The sequence below is a fragment of the Ursus americanus genome, chromosome 2 (assembly GCF_024610735.1).
Source record: "Ursus americanus isolate L20-20 chromosome 2, mUrsAme1.1.p, whole genome shotgun sequence".
NCBI classification, from domain to species: Eukaryota; Metazoa; Chordata; class Mammalia; order Carnivora; family Ursidae; genus Ursus; species Ursus americanus.
Genome location: NC_142128.1, coordinates 26,978,243 through 26,993,245, shown reverse-complemented (window position 1 = coordinate 26,993,245; position 15,003 = coordinate 26,978,243). Strand labels below are relative to the sequence as shown.

Below are 15,003 nucleotides of genomic sequence, written 5' to 3'. Positions count from 1 at the left end.
AGTTGGACCTTTCAGCCCCATCCCCCATCCATCCAGGGAGACGGAGTAAATGATCAATCATGCCTATGTGATAAAACCTCCATAAAAATGCATGAACGATGGGGTTTGGAGAGTGTCCAGACTGGTGAACACATCCATGTACTAGGAGGGGAGTGTACATCTACTCCATGGGGACAGAAGCTCCTATGCTCAGGACTTTTTCAGACCTCATCCTTCATCTGACTGTCCATCTGTATCCTCTAGAATATCCTTTGGAATAAACCAGTACACCTAAGTCAAGCACTCCCCTGAGCTCTGTGAGCCATTATATGTAGGAGGGGGTTACAGAAACCTCTGAATTCTAGCCAACTGGTCAGAAGTTCAGATCACACCCTGGGACTAGTAACTGGCATCTGAGTTGGGGAGAGGGTGAGCAGTCTGAGGGACTGAGCCCTTAACCTTGGGATCTACTCTGACTCTGGGTGGTCAGTGTCCGAAAAGAATTGTAGAAGGGTGCCTGGCTGGCTCAGTCGGTAGAGCATGCGACTTTTTTTTTTTTTTTTAAGATTTTTTATTTATTTATTTGACAGAGAGACAGCCAGCGAGAGAGGGAACACAAGCAGGAGGAGTGGGAGAGGAGGAAGCAGGCTCCCAGCGGAAGAGCCTGATGTGGGGCTCGATCCCAGATCACCGGGGTCACGCCCTGAGCCGAAGGCAGACGCTTAACGACTGCATTACCCAGGCGCCCCAGAGCATGCGACTTTTGATCTCAGGGTTGTGAGTTCAAGCCCCATGCTGGGTATAGAGCTTACTTTGAAAAATAAATAAATAAAGGTTATCTCCCTGTTTTAAGAAAAGAAAGAAAGAATTGAATTGCAGGCTACCCAGTTGGTATCTGGAGAGTTAAAGAATTTGGTGTGGGGAAAATGCCCACACATGTGGTGTCAGAAGCGTTCTGTGAATGACTGGATTAAGAAGTTGTGGTCCATATATACAATGGAATATTACTCAGCAATCAGAAAGAATGAGTTCTCAACATTTGCTACAACATGGACAGCACTGGAGGAGATAATGCTTAGTGAAATAAGTCAAGCAGAGAAAGACAACTATCATATGATTTCTCTCATCTATGGAACATAAGAACTAGAATGATCAGTAGGGGAAGAAAGGGATAAAGAAAGGGGGGGTAATCAGAAGGGGGAATGAAACATGAGAGACTATGGACTATGAGAAACAAACTGAGGGCTACAGAGGGGAGGGGGGTGGGGGAATGGGATAGACCGGTGATGGGTAGTAAGGAGGGCACATATTGCATGGTGCACTGGGTGTTATACACAACTAATGAATCATCGAGCCTTACATCGAAAACCGGGGATGTACTGTATGGTGACTAACATAATATAATAAAAAATCATTATTAATAAAAAAAAAAAAAAAAAAAAAGAAGCGTTCTGTGAGTAGAGAAATAGTTTTCCTCGAGGGTATGTTCTAGCCAGTCTGTGGCTCCGCAAATATGAAAAACGCAAAAGGAAGAGTACAGATATGGAAGAGCAAATATAAATGCACCCTGAGTTCCCCCCTAAGGCTCATCAGCCCGAGGGACAGATGAGGTCATGACCAATGATAATTCGTATTTCCCTGGCTCTGGACTTCAAATGTAAAATCCAGGAACTCTGGACCCACCTTAACATTTCACATGGTCCCTTGTGAAAACAGCTCTTTTGCCTTCTCCCTACAGCCCTCCATGAGGGAAGATGAGAAACAAGTTCAGAAGGCCAGGTAAGGGGCAGACATTACAACAGCAGATATGGTTTACTGAACATTTACTCTGTGCAGGCCAGTATGCTGAGCCACATGGCATGTGGAACCATACTGAACCCCCTAAACAATCATAGGCGATTGGAAGGAATTGTCCTCATTTTTTAGAAGTACAAAGCCCCAAAATTTAAGTAACTGGCCCCACATCATAGAGATAAGTGGGACCAAGAATGTCTGCCCCCAGAGCCGGCAGTCTTTACGACTATGTTGTTCTCCTGGGGGACCGTACGTGTTAACCACCGTCTCGATTGCCCCTTACAACTCTATCCCCACCACAGAAATCAACTCATTCAAATAGACGCTTGATGGGATGGCCCATAAGACATGCTCAGATGCTTTGAATCCAATTGGGAGCCAAAATTAGGCTCAAAATAAGCCACTACCTCCCCTTGACATAAATCAGGTCATTCATAAACAATGGAGAAATTGCAAATGAGCTGAGAGCCCGATGGCTTGCCCCAAATCCAAAAGATGCCATTAAAAAAAAATGTAATAGACCTAGAGCAGTCTACTGGGAAGAGAGGCCATTAATATAAAATAAATAATGGTAGTGAGGTGGGTGAGAACAAGGTCATAAATTCTCACTTGCTTATTAAGGGAGGTATCTTTTGGACTCACATTCATAACATATATGACTGCATATAGATGAATTATAAATGTATGTTTTCCTTAAATACCAAACACTGGCTGCTATCCCTCCGTGATGCAGAAAAAAAATGAAGTCATAAAGGAATGAATTAAGATTCTGTTTACTTTCCTATTATCAAAGAGAATACTTCATAGCTAGAGGGAAACTAAACGATTATCTATTCCAACTCCTTAAAAGTACATGAGAAAACTTCCAGTTCAGGCCACACCAGGATTTCAGGTGACTTAAAATTCAAACACACTAGTGGCGCACAAACACATTTTAATTTACTTTGTACCACTAACAGCTCTAATCAAGGTATGAGTCTTCTGTTCAAAGCCAACAACTGATTAGCCTTAATGATGAATGGACATAGAATCCTAATTCATATTGATTCCAGCTTCGGGACTCTGCTGCTATTTCAGTCCTGAACTTGCACAATTATTATCCATATTACAAAGCAGTACTGATTGTTTTCCATCTTCATCTGAAACACCAATTGGCCTATCTTTTGAGGACAGCTTTTTTTTTGTTTTTTTTTTTTTTGAAGGTCATTTGAAACCATTAGGATTATACATGCTGACTGTAGGTAAACCAAATAAATATGGCCTAATATGATGAAAGAAACCACAGGTGAGTTTATCCCAGACCAGAAGAGCCACTGCTTTGTGTCCCAGGAGGCCATAAGATTGGGGCAGCTCCTTGTCCAACATGGCGCCCAAGCCATAGGGTAGCAGAGGCTAGGGGGACTGTCTGGGTGGACAGGAACGAGGGCAACCTTGTAGATCCTGACTGTGACAGTATGGTATACAGAAAGCTGCTGGGAGCTCTCAATCTCCTGTAAAGGGCACAGATGTGTCTGTGAGAATCAGGAGACCAAAAATGTTCTCATGGTTGGGGCCTGAGGTTGTGATGCATGGACCTGATAAACCAGAGGTGACTACAGAACCACAGCCAGCATCAGCAGAAGCAGAGGGGATGCCCAGCTATACTAAGCAGAGACAACAGATAATGATACTTCTCCCCACATTCTGGCATGTCCCAATACTAAGGCTTCATGCCACACCAGGAACTTCGGGTATGCCTGGTGAGAAGGACGGAGAAGAATGCAAGATCAAGAGAAGCTTGGGTCAAGTGACTAGTATCCAAAAGAGACTGAATCTTAAGCCAGAAGTGACTTCATTTCCTCTAATGCAATTCTCCAGTACATGATGGAAGTGGATGCTTAAGAGTGAAATTAAATTAGGTTACAGGAAAATATAGTTCCATTTTCACCCATCTGAGTTTTCTGATTGTGAAAATGGCTACTGCATAAAATAAGCTCTTAATACCATCTCTGGCTTCATAATGTTTGGCTGCTGTAGCTACTGTTACTCTTACTATTACTCTTGTTGTTGTTGTCCTTATTATTCTACTATAATCTCCTGGAAGCAAGTACAGTATCTTTTGTTTCTGTATCTCCAACATTTATCATAGAATCCTCTTCCCAGTTCACGTGAGTTGAACGAGTGAGCGTGGATTGCTATCGTTTGGAACCAGGTGTCCGGGCAGAAGATCTATGGGCCCAGGTTCCTCAGTGACTGATGAGAGGAATCCAAGAACCAGTGCTAGACATACAGCATGAATAAGAAGTGAACTTCTATTGTGCTAAGCCATGGAGATTTCGGGGCTGCTTGTTATCACAGCACAACCCAGCCCATCCTGACTGATACCATCTAAACTGTGAAATCCATTCAAGAAGTACCTAGTCTGTGAAATTCCCTTTTATATCTTTTATGGATTTAATCTTTCCTGTCTGTATTTTATAGTCAATGAATCCAAAGCTCAATGATATTAACGGATCTGCCACACAGTCAGTTAAAAAAATAGAACCATCTGAGTTCAAAATCCCAGACTCCTGGACTGCCCCCAAACTGAGCCCTTCTGGTACCTACTTCTCAACTACACAGTTTACTTTGAATTTCACAAGAGATAGCTACTGGATTTCTATCACTTTTCAAGGCATCCTAAAGTAAGTAAGGTTTAGGATAGAGTACCAGGAAGGAGAGGTGACAGTTGGAAGACATCCAGAGTAGAAATAAAAAACCCTTACTTTAAAATTTGGGGTAACTCACGGAGCAGTGAAGAGTGTTCTGCATTCCTGTAGGCTGAGCTAGAATAGAAAAGAATGATAGAAGTATTGGCAAAAATGTGGAGCAACTGGAACTCCCACACATTGCTGGTGGGAGTGCAAAACACTTCAGTCACTCTGGAAAGCTATTTGGCAGTTTCTAATAAAATTAAATATACTCCTACTCCCATGATCCTGCAGTTCCAGTCCAAGGATGACACTCAAGAGAAACAAGTGCATATGTCCACAGAAAGTTTTGTACAAGAACGTTCACAGAAGCTTAATTCATCATAGTCCCAAACCAGAAACAATGCAAGGAAAACAGATAATTGAAGTTTATTCATACAGTGTAAAACTGATCATCAATAAACTAGAACAAAATACAGGAAAACATCACACAGATGATTTTCAAAAACATTATGTTGAGCAAAGAAGCCAGACACAAAAGACTGCCTATTGTATGAGTCAATGAGTATGAATAGCAAACACAGACAAAGCTCATCAACAGTGACTGACGTCAGACAGTGGCTACATCCAAGGGTTGGGGGGGCTGACTGGAAAAAGTCACAAGGGATTTTTCTGAGATGAAGAAAATGTTCATGACTACATCTGGATGGTGGTGACATAGGCATATACCCATGCATAAGTCCACTGAGCTGTATACTAGATTTGTGCATGGTACTGTATGTCCTCTATGCCTCCAAACATACAAAAATAATAAAAATTAAGAGAGGATGATTTAAAAATTGCATCTGCATTTTAAGAGAGTAAGCAGGGCATTTGGGCCCCGGAGCTTTGGGTGCCAAAACTCAGCAGCAGAGGGGAATGGCTCTGGAGTCCGAACAGAGAGGATGTGATCCACTCCAGGACAGTAGGCCCACGAGACTGGGAATGAGGATTCTGCAAGGGATGGAAGCCTTAGGGATAACTATTTGTGAATGTAAGGAAGACTCCGGAGTACGGAGGTGGATATCTGTGGCTGAGTCTGTGGTTGCTGGAGGTGATGCTCTGAGGGGCATCTCTGAACCATCCAGAACAAATGGCCCAGGGCCAGTGTCCACACTATCACGGCACAGCTGAAAAGGCACCATTAATAATGAGCCCTCAGGAAACTCAGAACCAAGCCTTGCTTTGCTTTCCTAAATATGTCACAGGTCCCAGGACATTTGCATGAGCCCAAGATGGGGCAAGGGACCCCAAAGAATGACTGATAGTGAATTTCTCATCAAATCCGATGGCCCAAGGCGGAGGGCCAATTCAGTTTTAGTAATTTATTCCCAAGTGTTATGGAAACACTGAAGTCACTTTTTTCAGTCTGCCACCCTGAAGTTCCCTGTGAATGTCATCTGTCAGAAAGGGGAGGGCGTATTTAACTTCCTGCCAGAAAGGAGAAAGCAAATTTAACTTCCTTGTAACCGAACACTTGGCTTCCCAGCTAGTCTCAGCCCCTTGCTGTTCTAGAACTCCAGGCAAGTCGCTTCTCCTCTCTGAGACTCAGTGTTCTCACCTGCAAAATGGGGGCAGTAGCTCATACACCCTCACTGAGTTGTTGTGAGGGTTTAAAATGAGAGTGTGTAATACAGAAAGCCGCGTATAGGCCAACTGCTTGGTTGACTCAACTCACTTTCCAGCTGTTTGCTAAGAGGCTGCGTAGACAGAGACTGCATTAAGTGTGAAGACAGGTCCATTTTCAGAAATAAACTCTCTGGGGCCCCCAGCTGGGAGCCTGAATTCACTCATTGACACCGTGGTTATTCAGATGAAGCGAGGTGGAAACAGAGGCGCAATGACCCAGCAAATTCTAGAGCTGGGAAGGAAAGCATCAAGGCACACTAGAGAAAAGAAAGCAACAGGCTTGGGGCCACTTTCTGAGGGTGGTGGTGGGAGAGGCTGAGTTCACCATGCTGCCTGCGGTGAAGCTTTCTTACATCTTCTTCCCCACAGAGTAAACACACACACAAACACACACACACACACACACACACTGGATTTCAGGGTTTGGAGACAGGGTGGGACGTCCTAAAATCTAGCTGTGAATCTTGCTTCACACTGACACCCAGATTTCTTCCTTTCTCACTGCCCCAAACCAGCCCTCGCCAGAAACATCATCCCCTTCGGAAACTCGCTGTGTGTCCAATTTCTCCAGAAAACAACAGGCAATCTGCAGGGCTGTGAGCACACTGGTACAAGAACAAGCCCCAAAAGGACAGTAGCGAGTCCGGGTCTAGTCCTGGCCAGTCCCTAACCTGCTAATGTGACAGAGGTGAAGTCACATCATCTCTCCAAACTTCAGTTTCTCTAGCTACATAACCAGGGCTTGAAGAAATCAATCATTCCAGCTCAGATAATTCGTGATTTTCAATTTTTAAAACTTGTTAATGAAGGCGTGGGAAACTGGCAAATGAAACAGAGACTTAGAAAACTGAGCGAGAGGATAGCCTTAATTTGCCATTGTATAAACGCTTGTCGAGCTACAGACTGAGATCATAGTGACGAAGAAAGACATGTCGCTTTTGCTCGAATAAGTCACCGCTGGGTGAGGAACAGAAGGCACATGGATCTCAGCTCAGCCTGCCATGCCAGCCCTCCAAGAACGCACCCTGAAAGCACATGGGGAGAGCATCTCTGAGGACCGGGGGACAGGGAATCTTCTCAAAAGACATAATGCTTCTCCTGAGACCTGCTTTAATTGTTTCCTCAGTGTAAACATACAAATAAAAAGAAAATGAAAATCACCTATAAACCACAACTCTGAAACAATTCCCTCAAACACGCCATCATACAGGGATGTGTATCCTTCCAGTTTTTTGTCTGTCGGTAGCACAGACACTCTTAGAAAACCTGGGTCGTACTACCCATACTATTTTTTAATCGGTCTATTTTTCACCTAACATATTGTGAACCTTGCCCTCCGAAATTAAATCATTTTAATCATCTTGAGACTATTGCATTAAATGAAATGTACCATTATTGGTTTCGTGAAGACTCTCAATGTGGACATTGGGGTTGTTTATAATTTTCCTTGCTGCTATCAACAACCGTGTGGTAAATGTTTACAGCTAATTTTTTTGCACATACCCTCCTCTATTTTCTCAGAATGAATTCTGAGCAGTGATATCCCTGAGTCAAAATCACGGATCTTTTTAAGGCTTTGATACACGGGACCAGATTTTCTCCTGAAGTTGTTGCTCATTTTCAATTCCATCCATGTTTCACGAACTTGCCAATTCTCCCACGATCTCCCGTCAGTGTGTATTATTATATATTGTTACACATTTATTGTTACATATGTAAGCTGCACTTAAGTTTGGCCTTTCAAGATGGCCTGTTAATATGTATGTCAATGATGTGTCAATGTAACAAGTTTCCTTTTTGCATCTTTTCCTTCTACATTAATTTGAACTATCCCTTTATATACAAAGAACATCGTCATTCTGGCCCATCGCGTGGGTTACAAATATTTTCCCGGCTTTTCACTCACACGGCAGTTTGAAAACTGTTTTCTCACAGAAAAATGAGTCTGGTGATTTAAAGTTTCCGCCTTTGTTCCGCCAAAGAAAGTCCTTCCTTACCATTAGATTTTAAAAAGACTCTCCTGTTATTTAACCTAACACTTTATAGTGTGGTTTTAAAAATATTTAAATCTTTATTCAAATGAGTTGCCTCTAGGACACAATGGAGATGATAAAGGGCAGGTTTCAATTTTTACTTTTAGATACTTCTGTACTACCGGTCTTTGGATTCTGTACAATGAGCAAGCACTACTTTTGTCATTGAATAATTATGAAAAATGTATCACCACTTGGGCTATTACTCTGGAATCTGATAGGTAGGAATCGAACTTTTGTTGGTTCTCTAAATGGTTCCTCAGATGCCCTGACACCCATTATTTGACTCCAAGCTGAGATCCATAATGTGAAGAAGCGAACTGGGTGAGAAAGGCGAGAAGTACATGCCAGTGAGGAGACACAGTGTGTTCAGACAGGTAAGAAAGCAGCCAGTGGGTTCAGGGAATTCCAGGTCAATCTGTGTGACTCGAGTAAAAGGTGCAGATAGAGTCCTCTCAATTTATTTGGGGGGGGGGGTTGGGAGAATATATTTTTAAAATTCAGAATTCAAAAATTTACAGTATCGTGACTTGTGACACTGGTCCCCACCCCTAGAACTCATTAACTCTGTATTTGCTTGATCTTCTGTTAATAGAAGAAATAAAACATTACGGAGGAAGTTGAGGTTGCCATTGATGATCATTTTCCATTCTATTCTCTCTTCCTATGTTCCATGTATTTGGTACATTCCTGCTTGTGTTCCAATAAGTGATACCTATGGGTCTGTCTGTGTGTGTGTGTGTGTGTGTGTGTGTGTGTGTGTTAAGATTAGGTTTGGCCACAAGTAAAAAGAAACCCTGAAGTAAAGGAAAGAGGGACCTTTAAAGATAAATATTTCTCTCTCATATATGTCTTTTTTTTTTAATTTTATTTATTTATCTGACACAGAGAGACGCAAGAGAGGGAACACAAGCAGGGGGAAGTGGGAGAGGGATAAGCAGACTCCCCACTGAGCAGGGAGCCCAAGGCGGGGCTCAATCCCAGGACCCTGGGATCATGACCTGAGCTGAAGACAGACACTTAACGACTGAGCCACCCAGGCATCCCCTCTCATATATAAGTCTTGATAGAGTCCAGACCTGATGTGGCTTCTTTATGGTTCAAGAACCCAGCTTACTTCCATCTTATAGCTCCTCCATACATGGATTCCACTCTCAAATTTATTTCTTGGTCCAAGATGGTTGTTCTAGCTCCCGCCATCACATCCATACTCCAGCCAATAGAAAGGATAGAGGGATAGAGAAGAAATATAAGAAGGAAGAGAAGAAGATGTTGTGGGTTGAACTGTGTCTACCAAAAAGATATGCCGAAGTCCTAACCTCCAGTATCTGTCAATGGGACCTTATTTGGAAATGGGTTTTTGCAAATGTAATCAAGTTAAGATGAATTACGGTGGGTCCTAGTCCAATATGACCAGCGTCATCGTAAAAAAAAAAAAGAGGAGGGACACAGACTTAAAGACACACAGGGAAGAACATCATGTGGAGACAGAGGCAGATGTTGGAATGATGGGTCTCTAAGCCAAGGAATGTCACAGATTGCCCGCAACACGAGAGGCTAGGAGAAAGATTCTCGCCTGGAGCCACCAAGACAGCATGGCCATGCTGAGAGGACTTCTGGCCTCTAGAGAAGTAGGAGAATAAATTTCTGTTGCTTAAAGCCACTCCGTTTATGCTACTTTGTTCCGGCAGCCCTAGGAAACCTGATACAGAGAGCCAAGGGGAAGACAAGGAAGACAAAGGGGAGTGGAAGGGCTGAAAGTTTATCAGCTACCCTGTGGAAGATTCCTGGAAGCTGCCACATCCTAGCGCTCACATCCCACTGAATGTAGTCAGGCATGGTTCCAGCTCCCTGCAAAGACACCTTTATTCTGGATTCCCTGTGCCCAACTCAAATGTTTCTCACGATAGGGGGGAAAAAAAGGAAGAATAGTGATCTTTCTAAAAATTCACATAAATGCCATCCACCGTGGTGTTACTTTGGCAACTTAAAAAAAATCATTTGTTTGAAAAATTTATCCAGGTTGAAATGTGTAGTTCTAAATCACTATGTTGAAAAGTGAGATACTAGTCTACCGTGAGAATTTACCGCCACTTATATCCTGAATAGGATGACATTTTTTCACTTTCTTTTTTTTCCCTCTTATAAACATTGCCACAGTAAACGCAGTACTATCTCCATGAGCACCTATGGGAGAATTTCCCTAAAGCATATACTTACAGGTAGAAGGTCTAAGAGACGGCATCTATACATTTGCAATTTTTAAAGATATTTCTAAATTGTTTTTCCAAGTGGTTGTGCCAGTGTATACCCTCTCCTGCAACACATCCCATTTTACTACCAACATTTGATTTTACTGGACTTTTTCATTTTTTCCCAAAAGTAGAGGTGGAGATAATAAAATGTACCCATTTTAAGTGTACAGTTAAGTCTTGACAAATGTATACCCCCATGTAAATACTGCCACAATCAAGACAGACAATATTTTGATCATGTAAAGCAATCCCTTCATGCCCTGTAAAACAGTCTGAAGTCAACAGATCTGAAAAATTTAGATGAAATGCAAATATTTCTTTAAAAACAACTTAGCAAAACTGACACAAGAAACAGCAGAACATCTGAACACGCCTTTAGCTAATAAAGAAATTGTATCTGCAATTATAATCCAGCCCTCCTGCACATGCACACACGTGTACACACACACACACACACACACACACACACACACACTCCCACCCAAATGACTTTACTAGTGAATTCTTTTGAGTTAAGGAGGAAAAAAAAAACCAATCTAACAAAATTCTTAAATTCAAAACAATCTCATTCAAAATCCCAGCAGGTCTTGTTGTTGTGGAAAGCGACTACAGGATTCTAAAGTGTATGTATGGAAATGCAAAGGGTCACCAGAGTAAAATAATCTTGAACAAGAACAAAGTTGGAGGAAAGCTGTCGGGGGTGTTAGTCGTGTTCTATGACTTGATTGGGCGGTGGTCTCACGGGAGTCATCACTTTATAAAAATTCAGTGAGCTGCTGGCTTGAAGTTTATACACGTTGCTCTATGTGTGTTATATGTTAATAAAAATGTTTACAAAACAAAACAGTCTCTGCAACAAAACCTCTATTTGCCAGGAGCAACGGTTTCCTGGAAAGCCCCCTCTATTTGTACCTGGCACATGGGTGGGGTATATTTCAGTGGTTAAAAACATCAGCGCAGGAATCAGCCAGACTCACCTTCCAAATTTGGCTCCGCTGCTTGGACTGATAAAATGACTTTGGAAAATGGATTGGCAGTATCTAGCAGTGAATGTATGTGTGTACAGCGTAGGACCCTGCAACCACGCTGCTAAGCATCCACTCAAGCTAAATGAGATATACAGTCAAACATCTGAAACAACTCAAGTCCTAAGGACTGATCATTTCCGTATCTGTAAAATGGACATCCTAACACTTACAGCTACCTCTCGGGATTGTGTCCAGGGAAGGACAACAGTCAAGACTAGCATCTAACATACAGTACAAGCTCAATAAATGATTGCTGATATTTTCTTCTGACTTTTAAATACAGACACCGTCATTTGCCCTAAAAAAGAATAACCTGCCTCCCCCACCGCTCCTATAAACCCTGGACTTCTCCCGACCTCAACGTCCACATTACGTTTGCCGAGTGAGACAGCTATGGGTGGGAAAGGTTATTCTGTTTGAGAAATCTCAACCTAGGTCTGCACAAAAGTTCCCGGTGGACTAAATGGGGAGGGAGGGGTGTTGCGGGGCACCGCAGCCCTCCCTGGAAGGAGAGCTCCCTCTCCTCTCCCTTGTCTGAGACCACGGTACCCCTATCAGTTCAGCAAAGGCTTCAGGTCACACCCCGTGCTCCCTCCTCCCCCAGAACCACCAGCCATCACTGAGCTGCCTCTGCTGAGTTCACCCCATCTGGAATCCTCTGGGAAAACAGACACGGATTGTGTATACCGCAGAATTAGCCTTTATATTTCATTGTGTGTGTGTTGAAGCGGCGGTGAACCAGATGTGGTTTTCGGCAGACATGACTCCAAAAGCCGTAAACACACTTATCAGTAAACTGCAGAGCATGAGGCAGCCGGCAACAGTCAAGGTCACTGACAGGTGACATGGCAAATAGAGGGAGATTAAAAGGCATGCCTTGTCTGACATGGGCCCATTTGATACTTACCAATGGCAGGATACGGAACATTGCTTACTCTTGATGGGAAGTCATTGAACATAGTGTAATTTCTTGGAAAGTGAGTCCCTGTCATTTTTCTCTAGGGGAAAAAAAAAAAGGAAAAGGAATAAAACAAAATACAGGTAAGCTCTCTACTGCTGGTCTAGAAGTTTTCATTTACATATTACTAATCTTTATTAAGAATTTGCCATTGGCCAGATTTTCTGCTAAGGGTTCCCCCTTTTGGTCCCCAGTCTAAACATCTTTATCCTCATTTTAATAATTATTCTCTCTTTCCAGGAGGGGAAACTGACTCAGGAGATTTACGGTAACCTTCCCAAGACCGTCAGTGACCAGCCGAGACTGGAACACAGAGATTATGTTATAACACTTATGCATGATGATGGAGATTTACTCTGAGCGAAGGTGAGAGTGTATTAGGAGGACATCCAGATGGCTTGGATTTCTGGCAGTATGAACAATTGGCATGCACACTGAATCCTACCTATTTTTTGGACACCATCCTTCTGTGCAGTCGAGAAACGTGCATGCCGAAGGATTGCTAGAAATGGTTATTTGCATGCCAGGGCGGCAGAATCAATATCCCTCCATTCTGTATTTCTGTGGCATAAGGAGGATTTCCATAAATCAAACTTTCTTCTAACCCAAATAACACTTACGTATGCCAAGGAAACGCACTATTTGAAAAAGACTCTTCACTAGCAACTTCTGCTTTTTGTCCACCAAAGTATCTGTTATTAAGAGTAGATTTAACAAACCAGTTTGAAAATCAGGTTTAAACCACAGGGCACATCCACTAAGAATAAACCAAATTAAAATATGATTCTCCAAATATTTGGTGTCCTAAGTAAATTTGCCCCAGACAGACGTAAGCCGGAGTCACCCTTTCCCTTGAATTTTAAATATATTTGGCCTAAGCTGCCATCCCAAGCCCTAGGAGTCTAACATCCTCCCAAGATTTTTGTGGAATCATCAGAGTTCATGTTCCTCTGCCTCTAAGTTCCTACCCCCTCCTACTCTCCCTGTCACACACATTGTATCTCTCAAGGCTATTCTCTCTGCACTGTGTGGACCCGCAGAGTCCCAGCTTCCTTTCCTCGTGTTCCTTAATGTCTGTCACTGTCAACACTCTGAGCTGACCAAGAGGGGTTCTACCACAGCAATGCCAATACCTCAAAATTGGCCATTAGGTATCTCAAGTCTACTTGACCCCGAACTCAACCTCTACCTCACCCTTTCAGAACCAGCAGAATAAGCTTTGTTCCAGCCACTGTGGCCCCTCACGGTTCTTTGGTCATGCCAAATTCACTCCTACCCCAGGGCCTTTGCACTTGCCAAATGATTGTCCCTCAAACAGCCTCAAGATGGCTCTGTCACTTCCATCATGTCTGTGCACAATGTTACTGTATCAGAGACATCTTCCTGATCATTCCTCATAAGCACACCTTGATCTTCCTTTCCTCCTTTGTCTCTGTAGCGCTCATCAACACCTGCCATATTGCATATTTTTCGCTCACTTTTTTTTTTATCTGTCTCCATTGCCAGAACTCATGTCCTGTAAGGGTGGTGATTTCACCTACTGAGTTCTCTCCTGCATCCCCGGGATCTAGAACGGAGGAGTACATAGTGCGGGATCAATGCAATGTGTTGATGGAGTAAAAGAATCAGTAAACACACTTTCCATTTAATTATTCTTTTCAGGAGCCGTGTCAACAAGATCACCTCGACGTATAATTAAGTAATTAGGGTGATATTTTGCCACTACAGAGAAAGCACCACATGGACAGTGTTACACTGGAGAGAACTCATGATCTGGGCTAGAATCCAAAGGCTTATACCAAAAAAAAAAAAAAAAAAAAAAAGCAAATTACCTCATTAATAATTTTAGATTGGTTAGAGGTTGAAATGATCATATGCTGGATATTTGGGGATAAATAAAATATGCTACTAAATTAATTTCACCTATTCACTTTACTTTTTTTAAAAAGATTTGCTTATTTATTTTAGAGAGAGAGAGAGCAAGCAGGGAGGAAAGGCAGAGGGAGAGGGAGAGTCCCAAGCAGGTTCCACACTCAGCCTGGAGCCCAGCATGAGGCCCAGTCTCAAGACCCTGAGATCACAACCCAAGTGGGAACCGAGAGTCAGGCCCTTAACTGACTGAGCCCCCCCAGGCTGCCCTCACTTTACTTTTTAATGCAGCTATTAGAGAAGTTTAGATTACACATGTGGGGGCACCTGGTGGTGCAGTCAGGTGAACCTCTGACTCTTGGGTCATGAGATGAAGCCCCACAATGGGCCCAGCGTGGAGTCTGCTTGAGGTTCTCTCTCCCTGTCCCTCTGCCCCTCCTGCTCCTGCTCTAAAATAAATAAATAAAAATCTTTAAAACTAAATACGTACATTACATATGTGACTTGTATTCTATTTCAATTGGACAACACTTTTCCAGATTCTCACTCTCCTCTTACACACATATACATGTACATATATATTGTGTTTATTAAAATAGGAGCACATTGTACATACTGTCTCATACACCTGCTATTTTTACCTAACAATTTACCAGGAACATTTCTGCATGTCAGGAAATCAGATTCTCATCATTATTTTTAAGGGCTCCAGAGTATAACACTAACTAAGTGCCTCAGAGTTTATTTACC

At 42.7% G+C, this 15,003-nt stretch overlaps 1 long non-coding RNA gene across 3 annotated transcripts in view; it reads right to left on the bottom strand.

Annotated features, from left to right (window-relative positions):
- The window catches only part of LOC123778595 (uncharacterized), a 357,814-nt gene that overhangs the window by 81,803 nt on the left and 261,008 nt on the right, over positions 1-15,003 (bottom strand). The window contains exons 2-3 of one of the 3 annotated variants that reach the window (XR_015727868.1): positions 12,334-12,424; positions 4,518-4,577 (exon numbers count right to left, since the gene is read on the bottom strand). The exons of 1 other annotated variant lie outside the window; for it this stretch is intronic. This is a non-coding gene — a long non-coding RNA (uncharacterized LOC123778595). The remainder of the gene's footprint in view (positions 1-4,517; positions 4,578-12,333; positions 12,425-15,003) is intronic. One more of the 3 variants, XR_006775964.2, reaches the window with a different exon arrangement.